General features: G+C 40.1%; 1 protein-coding gene across 22 annotated transcripts in view; it reads left to right on the top strand.

Moving 5' to 3' along the window:
* Positions 1-18,930, top strand: part of ERC2 (ELKS/RAB6-interacting/CAST family member 2) — a 979,000-nt gene that overhangs the window by 41,418 nt on the left and 918,652 nt on the right. The window lies entirely within an intron of this gene.

Raw genomic sequence — 18,930 nt, 5'->3', positions numbered from 1 at the left:
TCTTTTTCAGTAATCACAAGAATAGCTCAGATGTACCTCCGAAGAGGAAAACGTTAATTTTTGCAAGAGTAGACACTTTAATAGCAACATTTAGAGGGCCGCATTTGACTGGTGAATTGATTTTTTTGAAGCAGCAGCAACATTATTTTCTTCTAGAATGAAGAAAATTTGTTCATTAAATAGCACACTAAACAATATTAGATGATATTCGATGGGATGGATTTGATATTATGTTAGAGAAACACAATGAATTTTACCTGGTTTTTCTACCTTTATCCATTCGAAATATATATATATATTTCTTTCTTTTTTCTTTTTTTCTTTTCTTTTTTTTTTTTAGGGCTGCACCCATGGCATACGGTGGTTCCCAGGCTAGAAGTTGAATTGGAGCTGAAGCTGCTGGCCTATGCCACAGCCCCAGCAACTCCAGATCTGAGCTGTGTGCAGCCTACACTGCAGCTCATGGCAATGCTGGATCCTTAACCACTGAGTAAGGCCAGAGATTGAAACCACGTCCTCATGGATATTAGGTTTGTTACCACTGAGTCACAACGGGAACTCCTATCCATTCAATATTAATTCAGCATCTACTATGTTCAGGGAAACTTATTACTCTTCTTTGATCTATCTTTCATGTCATACCAAGGTTAGTTTCCCAGTGTCTATGTGCTGTTATGCCATTCACCTCCTTTAAAGCCCAAAATAATTACTCATTGCTGCCAAAATGAAGTCTGCCTTTGGCTGAGCCTACAGCACCTTCTACTAGAATGCCTGAACCAGCCTTCCCAGTCTTATCTCCTTCCACATCTCCTATGCTACCTGCACTACCACTTGGTAATTCCTGCACATACTTAAGTTTTCCCACCTCCATTCCTTTCTTTTCCCTTCCACTAGTGGCCTCCTCAGCAACCCCTCTCATCTACCACTTTCTCTTCAGTCCCAGCAAGTCTCTATTTTCAAATCCTGTCTATTCTGTGAATTTTGCTTATATGCTGCTGTCCAGAAGGGCTTTGGAGTAAGATATGCCTGGGTTTAAGTTCCAGCTTCAGCTTTTATTAGCAGGAGATAAATGCTAAGAGATTGGGAGTAGAGAATGTTGTGCAATTTGGCTGAAAAAATAGCCCAGGTATCATTTAACTTTCTGTAGAAATAGGAGATAATTCTAACTTGGCTGAACTACTGATTCTCCAATAGTTGGTCTTGATGATGCTCTAGTTGGCCTAATGAAGCTTTCTGCCTTTCTTGGGGTCATCTGCCAACCTCCTCTCTGTTTCTCTGGCTCCCACCCCTTCAGAGTCCAAGTGCCTGTAGAAGCATTTCTGATCTGTTTGAGAATCTGCTCTTTATTCTCTGTTTGTGGAGAGCAATCACCTTATCCCTTTGATTATCTGACAGAGCCTTTGCTGGTTTTCAGATGTGGAAAGGTGATTTTTGGTGGGAACAAAAAGCTTTGTTCTTCATTTCTAAATCAAATTAATGCCCTTCACTATCATTTCCACTTTTTTCTGAGTTTACTGTTTTACGAAGTCCCGTTATTACTGCGTGCATTTCCCCAGTTCTGTACTGATTTTCTTCCTTTTTTATTTTTTTAAAGAAAATAGTTAAAGCAGTTTAGGAATGATGTAAGTAGTGACAAAAAGTTTGGAAGCCGTTTTAAAAACTGTCAGCTCCAACTTAGTTTTTTCTTATGGTTTTATCATTAATTTTTTTTTTTTTTGTCTTTTCTAGGGCCGCTCCTGCGGCACATGGAGATTCCTGGGCTAGGGGTCTAATTGGAGCTACAGCCACCGACCTACTCCAGAGCCCTAGCAACTTGGGATCCAAGCCATGTCTGTGACCTACACCACAGCTCATGGCAATGCCAGATTCTTAACCCACTGAGCGAGGCCAGGGATCGAACCTGAAACCTCATGATTCCTAGTCAGATTCGTTAACCACTGCGCCATGATGGGAACTCCTCTATCATTAAATTTTGTTAAAGCACAGATCCCTACTTATACATGTATATTTATTTATAAATTACATGATATATTACTGTGCCAATATGTTATGTGTCTTCTGTGATATTCACAAATAATTAAATGTGGAAGAGACAAAACAAACTAAATAATTTATTGAGGTGAATTTTTTTTTTTTTTTTTTTTTTTTTTTTTTTTAGGGCCGCACCTGGAGATTCCTAGGCTAGGGATTGAATCTGGGCTATTGCTGCTGGCCTACGCCTCAGCCACAGCAATGCCAGATCCAAGCTGCATCTGCAACCTACACCACAGCTTGAGGCAATGCCAAATCCTTAAGCCACTGAGCGAGGCCAGGGATTGAACCTGTGTCCTTATGGATGCTGGTCAGATTCATTTCCGCTGAGCCATAACAGGAACTCCAATTGAGATAAATTTTAAGGACACACAAAACCTTTTTGCTTTTAATAAAAACATTTTAAGCCCCTTGTGTATTTTGTAAGGCATAGTTCAGTTTAAAGCAGGTATTATCTATAACTCTGTTTAACTATCCCATGTTACCTTAAGCTAGAAGCAAGTCAGTATTTGAGGGTGCTTCTATTACCTCTTTCTTGTTCTGAAACTTACTGTGACTGCAGGTTACCTTGGTTACTGTGGGTGACATGACTGCAAAGTATGGCCCAGTGAAAGCCCTAGTATATTAGTCTGTGTATTAAATAGAAGTAAACTGTAATTATTTTCTTTTTTTGTTGTTTAAAAATATAAAAGGAAGAAGAAGCATGGTGATTTTGAAAAGTCAATTTACTTGAAATATGAGATAGTATTACAAAGTACAGACTATAAAGATTGATAAAAAGCAGGTTTAATTGAAGTGGCCCTCCTTGGAAGTGTGTCAGGATCCCTTTTAGGAGTATATGAATACCTGCTGGTCTGAATAGGGTAAATCCTGCAGCAGTAATCATCAGACCTCAAATCTCAGTGGCTTAACACATCAGAGATTTATTTTCTATTCACCTGAAGTATGATGCAGGTCCAAGTGACTCTCCAGGGCAGCTCTCCTCCAGGCAGTGTCTTAGAACCCAGGCTTTCAGCATCTTGGCACATGGCTTTTAAGAGTTGCTACAGCAGAGGAAGAGAGTACCTTAAATTGGCATATTGTCTCCTCAATTCCTTGTTCTGGAAGTGACACAATTGCAAGGGGGTGTGAGGTGTTGTCCTCTTCTCTTTCCAGAAAGGAGAGGAGAATCACTAGACATTTCTACCAGTGGGGTTTTTATATTTGTCAAAAAGTGGAGCTAGATGAAATACAGTTTGGGGAACAATCCAGACTTCTCCTTTGATGCCCTTTCTTTTATTACTGCTACGGCTACCATAGGCAACTGTTGGGGGCTTACTATGTACTTGGCATTGTGCTGAGAGTTTTTTGTACTTTATCTTATTTAGTGTTTGCATCAATCATCTGAGGTAGGTGCTAGACTTCTCATTTTGCAGATTAAAAATAAATGTAGAGAGAATAAGCAGCTCACCCAAGTTCACACAGCTATTAAGTGACAGAGCTGGGCTTTAAGGCTTTGTTTTATTTTATGCCACCATCTTAAGATCTTAACTTTATGCTTAGCACCTCCTTATAGGATCACTGAGCTGTGAATAGAATCTTTGTGTAATAGGAAGATCATACTTCATATGTCAGATGAAAAAAATGACTAGTTTTGATAGAATGATTAAGAATGTAATTAAGTTTCATTAGGATTTTTATTATTAATTCAGACTTTATTTCTTTTCCCCAGAAATGGCTGTTTTGGGTTTCTATCATTTACCATTTACCATAACTTACTGTATTTTCCCTTTAGAGGAAATATTACAGAAACCTTTTCTATATGGAAGACAAGAATGTAAAAGAGATAAAGAACCTTTGATTGTAGTTTCTTATCCACAACAACCAGAGACTGCATCTACAAATATGGTTTCACCAGGGGGTATTTGAATTACTAGAATTTTACTAACCCAAGTCCAGGTGATCTAAAATAATTTGAATTGTCCTATATGAATAGAAATGGGCAGCTGGTCCACTATAGGGTAGAAGTGAAGAAACTTAGATGATCTTATGTATGAAGTTCATACTGCTGTGAATGTAATTATCACTAGCACTGTCTTTTCACCCATACGTGCAGGGCTATGGATGGCACCCACTCATCAATTCCTTTGCAGTATATTTTGAAGTCCTTGTGGTTCTGTCAGAGGGAGCTGAACCCAGCTCTAGATCTGAGAGAGGATGGTGTTATAGAAAGTAGAAACCTTAGAGCTAATGGGTAGGTGACTGTGACCAAATTTCTTATGTGTGAAAGGTAGAGTCAGGTTCCTGAATGGATATTCCACCTCAGACCCCTAAGTTCATACTCCTTAGGTTCTCTTCATGGCCCTACTTCTCAGTCATACAGGTCTGCATATATAGAAATACATTGGGAGACTAAGAGTTGTGGTACTGATATTCGGAATCCTTGGCTTGTTTGTAGAAACCAGAGTACATGGATGCAGTTATTCTATTCTTATGTGATCATTTGTGCATTTTGCTTCATGACATATTTTCTTGAATAGAGGGAGGGTATGGTAGAGTCTTATGCTCTCAATGTCATACTTGTAGACTGATTTGAGGAGAGATGAGGAGAAAAGATTTAGAATGGATGTTCTGCTGCTACATGAGGTAGTCCCCTTATTGTTTTAGTGGCCTGTGGTGTTAAGGTGAATGTTGGGGGCAAGAGAATGAAACCACTTATGGGGAAGTAAAGTGATCCATTTTTCTCTAAAAGATTATATAGTTGTCTTTTCTTTGCAGCTCCATTCTGTTTACACCTATGATAGAGGTCAAAGAGAGAAAACATGGTAAAGAGTGCATTTTCAGAAAGTTCATAAGGACTTATAGCTTATGGTTCTGTGCAGATATGTTATCAACCTTTCATATTCCTGGATTTTGTATGCAATTATTAACTTTGCATTTTAATGGATTATTTTTGCTAAATTAGGTGTACATTTTTTAGACATTTTCCAAATTTGTGCATGGCTAGTCAAGGATCTGCATGAATATAAATAGCATCGCTCTCTGGGAGATTGTACTAGATCTAATATTTACCCATCTCGTGTGTGCAGAAGTGGGACAAGGTCATTGGGAAATGTAACCTAAGAAGTGTAAGTAAACCTGTCTGGGGAGTGTTACGGCTTTTAAGCAATGGTTATATGACAATTTCTATTTCTGCCTTAACACAATAGAAGATAATCTACTCTAAATCAGTATTACTATAGGTATTTGATGAGGTTTTTTTTTTTTTTAGCTGGTTTCACATATGATTTATTGATTCTCATTTTGAGTCTGTAACTTGGAAAGGTCAACATGGATCACATTTATATGTTTCCTTTATTATTTTTTTCTTTTATTTATATAACTGCAAGGCCATTTCAACAGAGGTTATTCAACTCTGTTCTAAAATATTAGTTTCATTGTGAGGGTCCACTTAAGACGAATTGTGCCATTGCAGGGGGGTGGTTAAATTAATTCTACCTCCTGTTGAGAAAGTGGTGAGGTAGCTGCATTGTGAAGGGATGTCCATTGAAGTTAAATGCAGATGCAGTCACCTTGAGCACGGAGTGTACACTCAAGGGCTCATCCCTGGAGTATTGAGTCCCATCAGGTTTGTGGTAGGACTTAAAATATATTCACTGCTCAGACCTGTCTTAACTGTCTTTTTCAGATACCATTCCTTCTACTACTCTAAGTCTACTCTAAGATCCATGGATTCCCCAGAGCCAGGTTTCCAAAATGTGTCCAGGGAATGACACATTCCAAAGGGGATTTTCTGTTGAACTTAAGATACAACGTACTCCTAGAAATTAATAATGTTATATGTTATGGGTTGAATTGTGTCCCCCCCATAAAAAGATATGTTGGGGTCTTAACCCCCAGTATCTCAAAATGTGACTTTATTTGGAGATAAGCTCTCTCTCTCTTTTTTGCTTTTTAGGGCCATGCCTGTGTCATATGGAAATTCCAGGGCTAGGGATTGAATTAGAACTACAGCTGCTGGCCTAACCCATAGTCACAGCAACATGGGATCTGAGCTGCACCTGTGACCTGCACCACACCTCATGGTAGTGCCAGATCTATAACCCACTGAGCGAGTCCAGGGATCAAACCCTCGTCCTAATGATACTAGTCCAGTTTGTTACTGCTGAGCCACAATGAGAACTCCTGGAGATAAGGTCTTTAAAGAAGTAATCATGTTAAAATGAAAGTTCAGAAGCACATGGGGTGATGGCCTGAAAAGAAGATACCAAAAGTTGCCTTTGTGTTACTCCCTTCCCCTTTTTAATTTAAAAATAAATACTTTTAATTGAAAAAAGAGTTAAAATGAAGGTGGGTCCTAATCCAATATGACTGGTGTCCTTATTGAAAAGGGAAATTTGGTCCCAGACATAGACATGCTCAGAGAGAAGACTATAAAAAGAGACAGGGTGAAGGTGCCATCTATAAGCCACAAGGAACAGATCCCTGCCTTACAGTTCTGAGAAGGAACAACCCTGCTGACACCTTGATCTTGAACTTCTAGCCTCCAGAACTGCAAGACAGTAAATTTCTGCTGTTTAAATCACCCAGTTTGTGATACTTTGTTTGGAAGCCCTAGAAGACCAATACAACATATCAGTGTGTGAAATGCTCCAACTCCTGCAGTTAAAAATATTTATTAAATTTACCTAACTCAGCAATTTCCCATACTTACTTGACCATGAAAATTTATCATAAACTGAGCCCCTATGTATTAGGCGGCTATTGCTGCGGTAATACTAACAAGCCATCCCAAAACTTACTAGCTTAAAAGGACAAGCATTTAACTCTCCCTTCCATATTTATACTGACTGTGGCTTAGCTGGGCAAGGTTGGACTCTAGGTGGACACCAGGCTCTAGGCTGAAAGCAGGGTTCGGGTATGTTCCATATGTTTCCACATTATCTTTGGAACAGCAGCTATTCAGGGCTTTGTCTTCTTCTTCTTCTTCTTTTTTTTTTTTTTTTTATTTGTCTTTTCAGGGCCACAGTCACAGCATATGGAGGTTCCCAGGCTAGGGGTCGAATCGGAGCTACAGCTGCTGGCCTACGCCAGAGCCACAGCAATACCAGATCCAAGCCACATCTGTGACCTACACCACAGCTCATAGCAATGCCAGATCCTTAACCCACTGAGCAAGACCAGGGATCGAACCCACAACCTCATGGTTCCTAGTCGACTTCGATTCCATTGTGCCATGACAGTAACTCCAGGGCTTTATCTTCTCATGGTGAATCACAGATACCAAGTGTCCAACCAAACTACATAGACATATTTAAAGACTCCACTTGCATCATATCCACTAACATACTAACATTCTATTGCCTAAAACATGTTACATGGCCAAACTCAGAAGTCAGTGGGATCAGGTCAGGGAAATCTACTCCCTGCCAAAGCAGAAAGGGAGTGTAGTGAATATATGAATATAAACCTGTCATAAACTATATATATTCCTAGAACTAAAGTTATAAAGGCCATACTTTGGGAAAGCCTACTTCAAGAGCAACCCTGGAAGGGTAACATTAAAGTTTGAGATTTGTAAAGTGGATGAGCCCCTTCAGTGTGGTCAAAATTCCTTCAGTGGTGGGCTTCTAATGTTCTAATGATGCCTGATTCATGGCTCAGCTTTAGGCTCTCCTTCCACTTCCTCAAGTAGCTGGCTAATGAAATGCAAGTAGAAATCTGGGAGATTCTTGGAAAACTTTTATTTTCCTGATAAGGGAGTAAATGTCACCAGCAATGCTCCTTCCTCCTTCTCTCTGTCTTGAGTGTCAATATGTTGCCTGCTAATGACCATGAAAGAAAAGACAGACAAGCACAGAAACATATGTCCTGCCATCTCTGAGCAGCTGTACCAGCACCAGCAATGGCCTGTCTCCAGACTTCTAGTCATGTGAGAAAATATACCTCTAGTTGTTTAAGTCACTGTTGGTTGGGTGTCTTAGTCCTTGTAGCTCAGTACCTTCCTCACTAATAAAACAGAGAAAATCATGAATTGAAAACTTATTGTTCTAATTATCACCAGTCATGATACCACAAAAATTGGTGCATTGCAGTGAAGGGAAGTGGGACCTTAAAGGACCTTACACATTGAAATGAAGAAACCTACTTACTAATTTTATTGGGCAGTACTTCAAAGTAGTGATACAAACGCTACTCCAAGCCTATGAAAGTGAAAAAGGGAAATTTATTAACTCCTTCAGTGAAATAGCAGAAAGGATCAGGTGTGAACCTTAGGGTTGACTGGATCCAGGGCCTAAAACTGTAACAAGATTTTGTCTTTCCTCATCATTTCATCTCTGGTTCTCAGTATCTGCCTCAGTGTAAGCATGTCTAAGCCTCATTTTCTCCTTCAAGTGGCAGGTCACAATTGAAAGGCTAAGATATCCTTGTGTCTTTCTCACCATTTGGAAAATTTATGGCAAGACTTTTGTCCTGCCATGGTTATGTTCTGCCTGGTCTTAGTGTGTGTGGTGGCAGGGGACAGGGATGTGAAAAAGGGTTGCTACGACTGGTGACCTGTTCGAACTGCAGGCATTGGGAGAAGAGCAGTTCTCTGAAGGAATAGATGAAGGGCAAAAGGATGCTGTAGGACAAAAGCAGATGTCCACAACACTGACCTGAGATACCCTTAGTACCCTCTTTCTCCAAATGTTTTAAGGGCTTAGAAGTCATATCAAGAGGTCTGAGAAATTAAAAAGTCAAGCATATGTCATATCTGTGTGTAAGTTTTTTTCATTTTACCTCTGAGTTGCAGTTACGAGTGTCTGTCTTTTGCCCAGTGTTACATAGGCACATCGATTTAGAACTAGGTAATATGAACTAATTTAGTACCACAGCATAACTTGGAATGCTGAATCCTAGAAGAAAAAAAATGTCTGTCTCTCTCATCTTGAAATAATCTTTCTCAGCTCTTCAGAGTATAGTAGCTTTTGTCTATCTTTCCAGAAATGTGGAAAACCTTTGGTCCAGACTTAGGCAATGACCTGCCTAGACTGAAACCACAATTTTAAATGCCTTTCATGGGTAGGTGAAAACTTCCTTTCGTTCTGAAGATAGATGAGATGGCACTGATCCAACAGTTGACTTCTTCGTTTGCTAGAATGTAGGAGAATGATTTGAAGTGAACTATACATCTTTGTCACAGATGTCAGCTGGGTTCTGCCTCATCTCTTGCAGTCAGCCCTAGGATCAGTCATGTGTACTGCATTAGTATCCTTAAAGATTTTTATTTCCAGGTTTTCTCATGAAGGACTTGGCTAATGGGAGAAAAGTAAACATTCTTGTATGCTAGACCTTGGGAGAGCTAAATGACTTCCATCTTCCCTTTTCTCTCTGGATCACTTTATTTTGACAATGGGATAGCAACAGAACACAATCAACCAAAGAAAACATTTTGGAATATTTCAGTGAATAGGTTTGTTTTGTTTTTTTTTTTTGTTTTTTTTTTTTTGTTTTTGGAATAGATTCATTCTCACTTGTGCCAAAGGCACTTATTGAAATCAAGCTTTGAGAGGGGAAGGCAGGGGGAGTGGTTACCCCCAAAACATTCACTTCCTAATAAAATTCCCTATAGACAATATCCTTAGAGGATTTTAAGAAGCAGGTCTATGTTGACAGGAGAAAAACTAACAGTGATTTTATCGGCCAAAGCAGACTGGGTGGGTTCTGAACCTGGTTTCTTCTGGCCAGAGTGCAATTTCAGTTTCTATAATTAGTTCCAGGTGGAGCTCTTGTGTTGTTTTGGAGTCCACTGACATCTGTGTGCAAATTCCCACCATCCCCAGTTGGCATTTGGGCTCAATAAGTGGTTTGGCTTTGCAGGAACAGAGAAAATTGTAAATCTATTTCACACACACACATAGATAAAGCGGCTCTAAAGGTCAGGTTCTGAAAGCTGTGGAAAGCATTTTCAAGTTTGGGAAGTAGGTTTGAGGCAGAATGTGGGCATGCAGCCAAGAGCTAAAGAAGCCTGACAAACAGAATTCTGGCGCATGCAATTTCTTCTCTGTTTTTCTGTGAAGCCCACATTTGATTGTATCTTTGAAATGATGCACAGCCATTTTGTTTGTTTTTTTTTTCAGTAGGAACATTCTGGATAGAAGAAGTAATGGTTGAGGCAGCTACTTCCTGTCCTATAAATCCATAGCTGGCCTTGTACTATCTGGCTTGGCTATATATATTGATCAGATTAACTTAGTGATTCTCAACTAGGGGCAATTTTGCATCCTCTCGCCCCCTGGGTATATTTGGCAATGTCTGGAGACATTTGGTTGTTGCAACTGGGTGGGGTATGCTACTCTCATCTAGTGGGTAGAGACCAGGTGTGCTGCTAAACATCCTACAGTAGTGTTGGACTACCCCCCCCCCCATATTATCTCTCCAATAATGTCAGTGGATGCAAGGTTGGGAAACCCTGAGTTCATTAGAGGATTACCAGTCTTCGTTTTCCTTGATATTTTGCCTATACTCAGTTCATTTACTTTGTGAAGTGATCAGAATGTATATATTTATTTAAAAATAATGATATATTGGGAGTTCCCATCGTGGCTCAGTGGTTAACGAATCAGACTAGGAACCATGAGGTTGCAGGTTCGATCCCTGCCCTTGCTCAGTGGGTTAACGATCTGGTGTTACCATGAGCTGTGGTGTAAGTTGCAGACGCGGCTCAGATCCCGTGTTGCTGTGGCTGTGGCATAGGCCGGCAGCTACAGCTCCGATTAGACCCCTAGCCTGGGAAACTCCATATGCTTCGGGAGCGGCCCAAGAAATGGCAAAAAAATAAAATAAAATAAAATAAATAAATAAAATAAAACATAGAAATAATGATATAAAAGGTAAAACTTGATTCATCATTGTGTGGGAAAAAATTAATTTGGAATGATATCTTTAAAAAAAAATCTTGAGAGAATACTTTGTGAAAGATCCCTGGTGTTTGCCTTACTTGTTGCAAGTTAATAATAAATCTTTCCTTATCCCCGCAAAAAATCTTGACCTGTGGTAGTAACCAACCATGAATCTTCAAATACCTTGAATTCTGGAGTTCCCGTTGTGCCTCAGTGGTTAATGAATCTGATTAGGAAGCACGAGGTTGTGGATTCGATCCCTGGCCTTGCTCAGTGGGTTAAGGGTCCGGCATTGCTGTGAGCTGTGGTATAGGTTGCAGACACGGCTTGGATCCCAAGTTGCTGTGGCTCTGGCGAAGGACAGTGGCTATAGCTGCGATTAGACCCCTAGACTGGGAACTTCCATATGCTGCCGGTGCAGCCCTAGAAAAGACACACACACACACACAAAACAAAAGTTCTTTTAGAAGTAGATGTTTCGTAAATAAGTAAAAAGAAATTAGATTTATTAGGAAATGGACAACCCTTTAAAGGAAATGAAACTTTTTTTTTTTTTTTTTTTTTTTTGTCTTTTTGCTATTTCTTGGGCCGCTCCCGCGGCATATGGAGTTTCCCAGGCTAGGGGTCTAATCGGAGCTGTAGCTGCCAGCCTATGCCAGAGCCACAGCAACTCGGGATCCGAGCCGCGTCTGCAACCTACACCACAGCTCACGGCAACGCCGGATCGTTAACCCACTGAGCAAGGGCAGGGACCGAACCCGCAACCTCATGGTTCCTAGGCGGATTCGTTAACCACTGCGCCACGACGGGAACTCCGGAAATGAAACATTTTTTAAAACTGTTATTTCTTTGTACTTTTTCTGACTTACGTTTTTTTTTTTTAATTTTTTTATTTTTTAGGGCCGCACCTGAGGCATATGGAGGCTCCCAGGCTAGGGGTTGAATCAGAGTTACAGCTGCTGGCCACAGCCACAGCCACAGCTATGCAGGATCCATGCTGTGTCTTCAGCCTATACCACTGCTCATGACAATGCCGGATCCTTAGCCTGCTGAACGAGGCCAGGGAACTTACCCACATCCCCATGGATCCTAGTTGGGTTAATTAACCTCTGAGCTACAAAGGGAACTCCATGACGTTTTATAGTTTTTAAATTCATGTCTCACATTGATCTTGGGAGAATAAGCATTTTTGAGCTCCTGCTATGTACCAGGAACTTACTAGTTGCTTTCCCACATGTATGAGATCAACCTCCCTGCAAGATGTGTGGCATCCCCACTTCATAGATGACAAATAAGGCACAGAGATTAATTGGCCTGCCTGAGGTCTCACTGTTAAAGAGAGCTGGGATTTGAATTTCAGGTATACTTGGCTCTGTTCTTTCCATTGTCTTGGAAGGGTAAATGACAAATTTGCTTGAAAACCAGGGAATTTGGTGCTTAGATGGAAGGCTTAATATAGAGTGGAAGTAGTAGTGTGCTGCCTTAAGGATGCTGTCAAGGACGCATATAAAAAGGATGGAAAGCAAAAATGAGGAGGGGGAGCCTGTTGCTGGGAACAACAGAGGAGAGAGGGCAAGCTGGAAGGAGCAGATGCACTCTTGTCCAAGTGAATGGGCAGACGACACTGCCAAAGGAACACTCCTATCTTGGAAACCCACCCAGAATCATGGGAGGGAGCAACTCCAGGACTGGCTTGAAAATTAAAACCACAGGTGGTAGAGGAATGAGAGAGATTATCTCTCAGGATGCTTGTTAAAGTCCCACCAGATCCTTTCAGGTGGTTATGACTGACAAATTCACTGGGTCCACAAGAGCAGAGCTTCTGGGATGAGGAAGCTCTTAATTATGGATTATTGGACCCTGATGAGATTGGTCTCATTAATCTAGTTAGAATTTTCCTGACCTTTTCCTCCATTTTCAGGAGCTCAGAAGCTTCAGGGTATATAGACAGCCTCCTGACCTAGGAGTTCCTCAACTGACACCTCTAAGCTTCCTCTAAAAGTAATTTATGACTTCACCGGGATGCTCACAACTATTCAGGATCATCTTTCGGCTTGTCCCAAATCTTGTCTTTCAAAGTCAGATCTTCCCTTCTTGGGTCCCAGCATTCCTGATTTCTCCTCTCACAGCAACTTTCCCCTATGAAATCTCTTCTTTGTCCTCTCTGAGAATCCGGCTCACTTACCTACTGATTCACTCAGTTACTTGTCTAAGGGCAAATGTACTTGTAAGTAGCAGAAACTATTCAAGCATGTTGAAGGAAAAAAGGGGGATTTACTAGGAACATGTGAGTTCCTCCCAGACTGTAAGGGTAGGTAAAGTGGCCAGGTGTCTTGAGCGGCTGGAATTGAGTTAGTTGGAAATTATCAGGGATAAGGACAAAGTCAGTCTCTCACTCTCATTTCTCTTCTATTTTGTCTCTTGATGTCTGGTTTTATATGTTGCTTGTGAAAAAGTGCCACTAAAGGAAAGCATACAGGTCTTTGCCATTCAAGTGCTCAATAGACCCTGCTTAGTTTCTCTGTTTCCATTTCAAATTCAGAAATATGATTGACTCAGTCTGAATCTAGAGTCTGTTATAGATCCATTCAGCTGTGGCAAAAGAAGTCAGGAGATTTCTGCCCTCTTACCTCCATCAATATCCCCAGAAAAGCTATAGAAACAGTTTCTTTGAGAAAGGGAATGATGGGTAGGTTCTTTATCAAAGGAGCCTATGAGTAAGGTGATAAAAAGGAAAAGAGAGCAATTCCGAAGACAGCAACAGATAATTGGGAGCTTGCCTTATTTCAGTTACTAGGAAGAACAAGACCAGTCAAAGAAAGGTAACTGCTGTCACCTATGTCTATAATTAGCTATTTCAATAGCTGTCTGGAATCTCCTGACCATCACACCTATCTTTTCAGTCTCAGCTCTGACTGTGCCCACTGGAGAAATTCCAAAAGTAGTATTGACTGACACAAGGCTCATGCTGTCTTATATTATTGAACCCACATAGTTCCTTTCTATAATGTCAGACTGCATCCTGTATGGAACTTTAAAAATTTCTCCACTTTTTGTAAATTACCTTAGTTTTGCTGGACACTTGAGTCTCCAAATTGGTTGGAACTATTGGTTACTAGTTAGTATCTGCAGACTTTTAGAACTAGGCATGTTATAATATGCCATCTTCTATTCTAAGGTGTAACAGTTAGCTTGAGTACTAAAATATATTGGCTCCTGAGCACATATTATCTAAAAGGGAATCGAAAAAGAAATTAAAATTCACTGATTTGTCCCTTGGAAGAGCTTTCTGAAATATCCATGTAAAATAATGTAAAAGATCCCAATTAATACTTAAACCAGTAGAAATAAGTAAATATATATATGAGATGGAAAGTTGGACAGTGCACATGATGTCTAAATTTAGAAAATGCTCAACTTTAGAAATGTAGCAAGTAATCAATAAAATTTTCCTTCTCAAAAATTTAAAGCTTCTGTCTATACTTTTCAACTTTGGGGACCATGTAGTCTCTGAGAAGATTTCATCCAACTTTGTCATTTTACCTAGAAAAATGTACTTAATCTGAACTGGGCAAAACATTTCTCCTCCCTACCCCTGTTCTGAATACCAATGGCATCTAATTAGGGATATTTAGCATAAAGCTCTATCTAGATATAACCATTTAATATTAAATATTACACATGTATTGGGAGTGAGTAGTTCAAGTAGTTCCAGATAGTTAATGAAGTAGATGCACTCTTAGTAATATGAGACATGTCTTTGGCTCACTGTGATTTAATTTGTGCTGAGAAGTGGGGACATGTACCAGCATTTTGGTGATTAACCAGTTAAACACACAGGATTAACCAAGTGTATGTTTGTTGGTAGGTGGAAATTTGTAGATGGATTGTAGCACATTCATTACATGTATTCAGTTGCAATATACTAGAGTTGGTAGATTTTAGTCCACCCTCAGGAATAAGTTACCTTGGGAGAGTTTGCATGGTGTTGGGTATCAGTAAAGTACACATTTAAATATTTCATTAAGGATTTTTAGGTCATTATGTTTGTCTTGGGGTGCCAGGATTCCCAGTTCACCTCAGATAATTCTATTTCATTTCTTTGTAATTGCAAATAAAACTTAAGGCTTAAAATTAAATTATGCCTCAGGCATTTGTGATAAAGCAAGAAACAAAAGATTCTGGTGAGTTACCAAGTAAAGGTTAATTGGGTAACTGCTTTGTTCCCAGTTACATGCTTAGGGCTGAAGAAGACACTGAAGTAGTGTGAGACATTCTTCAGTCCCTTTACCATCTTATGAAAATTTCTTGAGATCCACTTCTTTTTTTCCATGTAGAATGTGAATAATAGCAGTGATGTATTTTGTTTTTGATCCACAATTGACTGTACACTGGAACTTTACTTGAGCATGAAGTTTGGGCTAGGGAAGGAAGTTTCTTGCCCACATTTTTTTTTTTTAACCTTTCTGAGAAGAGTCCTTGATGTGAGCATTTTCTCTCTTCTGTAGAAGCCTAGCCAGAGTCCAGGAGAGTGGGCACAACATCCTCCCAACACTCAGCCAGTGTAGGGCCTCTGGAAGGGGCTGGGGAAGGGAGTTGGGGAAGATCTGGGCCCATGCCTTTCTCAGGCAAGCATGTGAGGTCTATGAATCACTTTCCCATTTAGCACACCCACCTGACTATAATATGCTCTCTTGATAAGAATAAAAATGATCAATACGACTCATAAGGCACTTCCTGCATATATTCTAAATGAAATAATGAAATTTCAAACACCGTATCACAGGGTTCACATGTTATATCTCATTTAATCCCCATGATGAACCTGTGAAGCAGCTACTATCTCCATTTTAGATGAGAGGAAGGCAAGGCTCAGGGAGGTTACTTGTCCAAGGTTACAGTTAGCAAATGGCAGAGCTGAGGTTGAGCCCAGACGAACTAACTCCAAAGTTGGCCTACAAAGTCAGGGTTGGCTGAAGTATTGAGTGGCCAGCACTGTGTACACAAGGTGATCTTAGGACAGGCATGGATTGTGCATTAAACAACTTGGAAGCCCATGTGGAAAAAGTCATTGCCTTTCCAAACCTCATCCAGTATTTCTGATCAACTGCTGTGAGAAAGTCCCAACTTGGTGCCAGTCTTGAACACCTTCTTAATACCTATTAGGTGTTTCCCACTCTTATTGTAAGATGTGTAATAACATTTGTACATGATGTTTATATTGTAATTCTGGCAGCCACACTTTTACTCTTTGTATCTGATATGTTGCCCATTCACAGTTTCTGTGAGAGGACTGGTAATGTGGCATTAGTGAGGCCTGGCTTACTGGGTCTTATTTCATTGTCTTTGACAGTGGTTGAGAGCACCAGCCTTGGAGATGAATTGCCTGGGTTTCCGTTTCCAGCTGTGGGACTTTGGACAATTTACTTTATCTAGCTGAACCTATTTCCTCACCTGTGATGTAGGTGTGATGGTAGTGCTTGCTTAAGGTATAAATTTATTACTATAAGGTTAATTTCACAGTATTCAAATTTAAGTGGATTAAATGAGGGAGTTCATGTAAAAATACTTAGCACCATGCTAGCACGAGTAAACATTCAAATAATAGTTGGTGATGATAACAGTGAGGGAAACCAATCTGAGGACAAAGGCAACACATAAGGGAATTAGAGAGCTGAGAGAATGGCAAGGAAATGGAACCAGAGCCAGACCTGAAGATTGACCCACTTTTGGATTTCCTGCAATTTGTATAAGCCAATTTGAATTGAGGTTTACTAATAACCCAGTGCATCTTGATTGATAGAGCCATGAATATTCAGGGCCTTCTGTTTAGAGGCTTTGTGGTTACAAAAATGAGTAGGTCCTAGCTCTTGCCTTGAGAATCTAGTCCAGCATGGAAAATGATTTCCTCCTAAAAACCTATAAAAAAGACCCATAAAAAAGGGAAGAAAGTTGTACTTGCCATTAGAGGATACAATTAAAATGCTTTAGGAGCCCAGAGAAAGAAGAGATTAGGAGAGACTTCACATAGGGCAGGTGGCATTGGAGTTGGTCCTTAAGAATGGACTCATATTGAAAATGGTGGAAGGTGGGAGCAGGGGTGGGTCATAGGGAGTCCAGGCTTTCAGAGGAGGGTATGGGCAAGAGAAACTAGATGACCTGAGATTTATTTCATAAAGCATCCAGATGAAGTAAGACAAAAGCAGTTGTCCAATTATTACACTTATGTTTAAAGAGGAGAAAGAGGAGTCCTTTTGTGGCTCAGCAGGTTAAGAACTTGACTAGTAACCATGAGGGTGCAGATTCAATCCCCAGCCTTGCTTAGTGGGTTAAGGATCTGGCGTTGTCACAAGCTGCAGCATAGGTAGCAGATGTAGCTCAGATCTGGCGTTGCTGTGGCTGTGGCACAGGCCAGCAACTGCAGCTCTGATTCGACTCCCCTGGCCTGGGATCCTCCATATGCCCCAGGAGCAGCCCTTGAAAAAAAAAAAAAAAAAAAAAAAAAAAGAGGAGAGGGAGAAATTGGGGCCATGGAGATTACCTTTAAATTTTTTTTTCTGATTTAGGAAAATTAAGTATGGTGGTTGATATTACATGGAGGTACATGTTGGGACAAATTGTATTTTTCTACATGACTTTTCCTATGTGCTTCTGGCTCATGAACTTCTCCATCATGGTACAGCAGAAGGACTAGTTTAAAACTTCCTCCATCAATATGCTGATGGTCAAAAGGGACAGGTGCTTACAGATCCAGCAGAAGCTCTAGGTCTTTTGAATTGAGAACAGGCCAGTTTTCCTTGACCAAATTCTTTGACATACATGCCTTTTCTGTTATTTGTATGTGTGTGTGCAGGGGGGGGGAGTGGGAGAGGGAGAGAGAGAAAGAGAGAGAGAAGAAGGGAAGGAGTAAGGGAAAGAGAGGAAGAGAGGGAGAGAGAGAAATGGGGAGAGAGATATCCTCTCTAAAATGTCATCACCGGATGCATAGATATTGATATATGCCAAAGAGATGCCCTATCACAATCATGGGAATGTTAATCCCTTATTGTCCTGTTGTTCTTTCTCCTTTATAGATTCAGTGGAAGTAAAATATCTTGCTCTTGAATCAGTTTAGATGAGCTTCTTATGGTCAGGAGAATTTTCTTGACCGAGGTGTTGACTCCTTTAGCTGAATCCGAGCCAGTTCATGTTATTTTGTAGATGGCTACTCTGGAGAATTTTGGACCATGGCCAGACTTTTCTCATGATAAAAAAAGGGAGACTATTAGATTTTTCTGGTAAGTTGCATTGATATACTTTCTGTGGCATGAGATGGAAACTGTAAATTTTTGTATCATTGTAGGGAGTAATAGAGAAAAAAGATGAGGATGACTTTCTAATAAATGCTATGTCTAAACCCTCAGGAAAGGCGAACTCTCAAGTTATCCAAAGAAAATAACATAGCTCCATACATTAATCCAACTAAGCTAGACCCCCAAGGACTCAGAGGAGGTGTTTCTTTGATAGATTTTTGTTAACTTTGATCTGTTTTGTTAGTATCTGTCTACTGAATCCATCTGCTGCATAATCTCTGTACAGTTAAAACTCTTGTAATGACTCTGTAAAAGTTCACACCAAAGAATTGTTTTCTCATATCAAGTTCTCCAAGCCAAATCTCTTCCCTGGTCTTTAGATGTGTCTACCTACTTTCTACTAGGGATATCGCTGCTGTCCCCCAAGGGCATCAAAGAAGATGATGACTGAATGGCTGAAATGAATCAAGTCAACATTATTTCTACTATGTGCTGGGTGAGGTGCAAATGATATAGTAAAAATTCTTGCCTCTATGGAGCTTCCATTCTAGTGAGGAAACAAAAGGAATCAAAGACTTTGAGCTTGATCCACTTGGGAAGACTGAGGGCAAAACAGGACCAGGGTGCTGAGAGAGCAGGAGGTTTTTTTTTTTTTTTTTTGGACATTTAATTTTAATTTTTTTTACAGAATAAAATACATATATTTAAACAAAATTACATTCACACAGATTATTGTATCATGG

This window comes from Sus scrofa, chromosome 13 (assembly GCF_000003025.6).
Source record: "Sus scrofa isolate TJ Tabasco breed Duroc chromosome 13, Sscrofa11.1, whole genome shotgun sequence".
Taxonomy (NCBI): Eukaryota; Metazoa; Chordata; class Mammalia; order Artiodactyla; family Suidae; genus Sus; species Sus scrofa.
The sequence above is the reverse complement of the archived record's forward strand: the minus strand, read 5'-3'. Positions and strand labels throughout refer to the sequence as shown.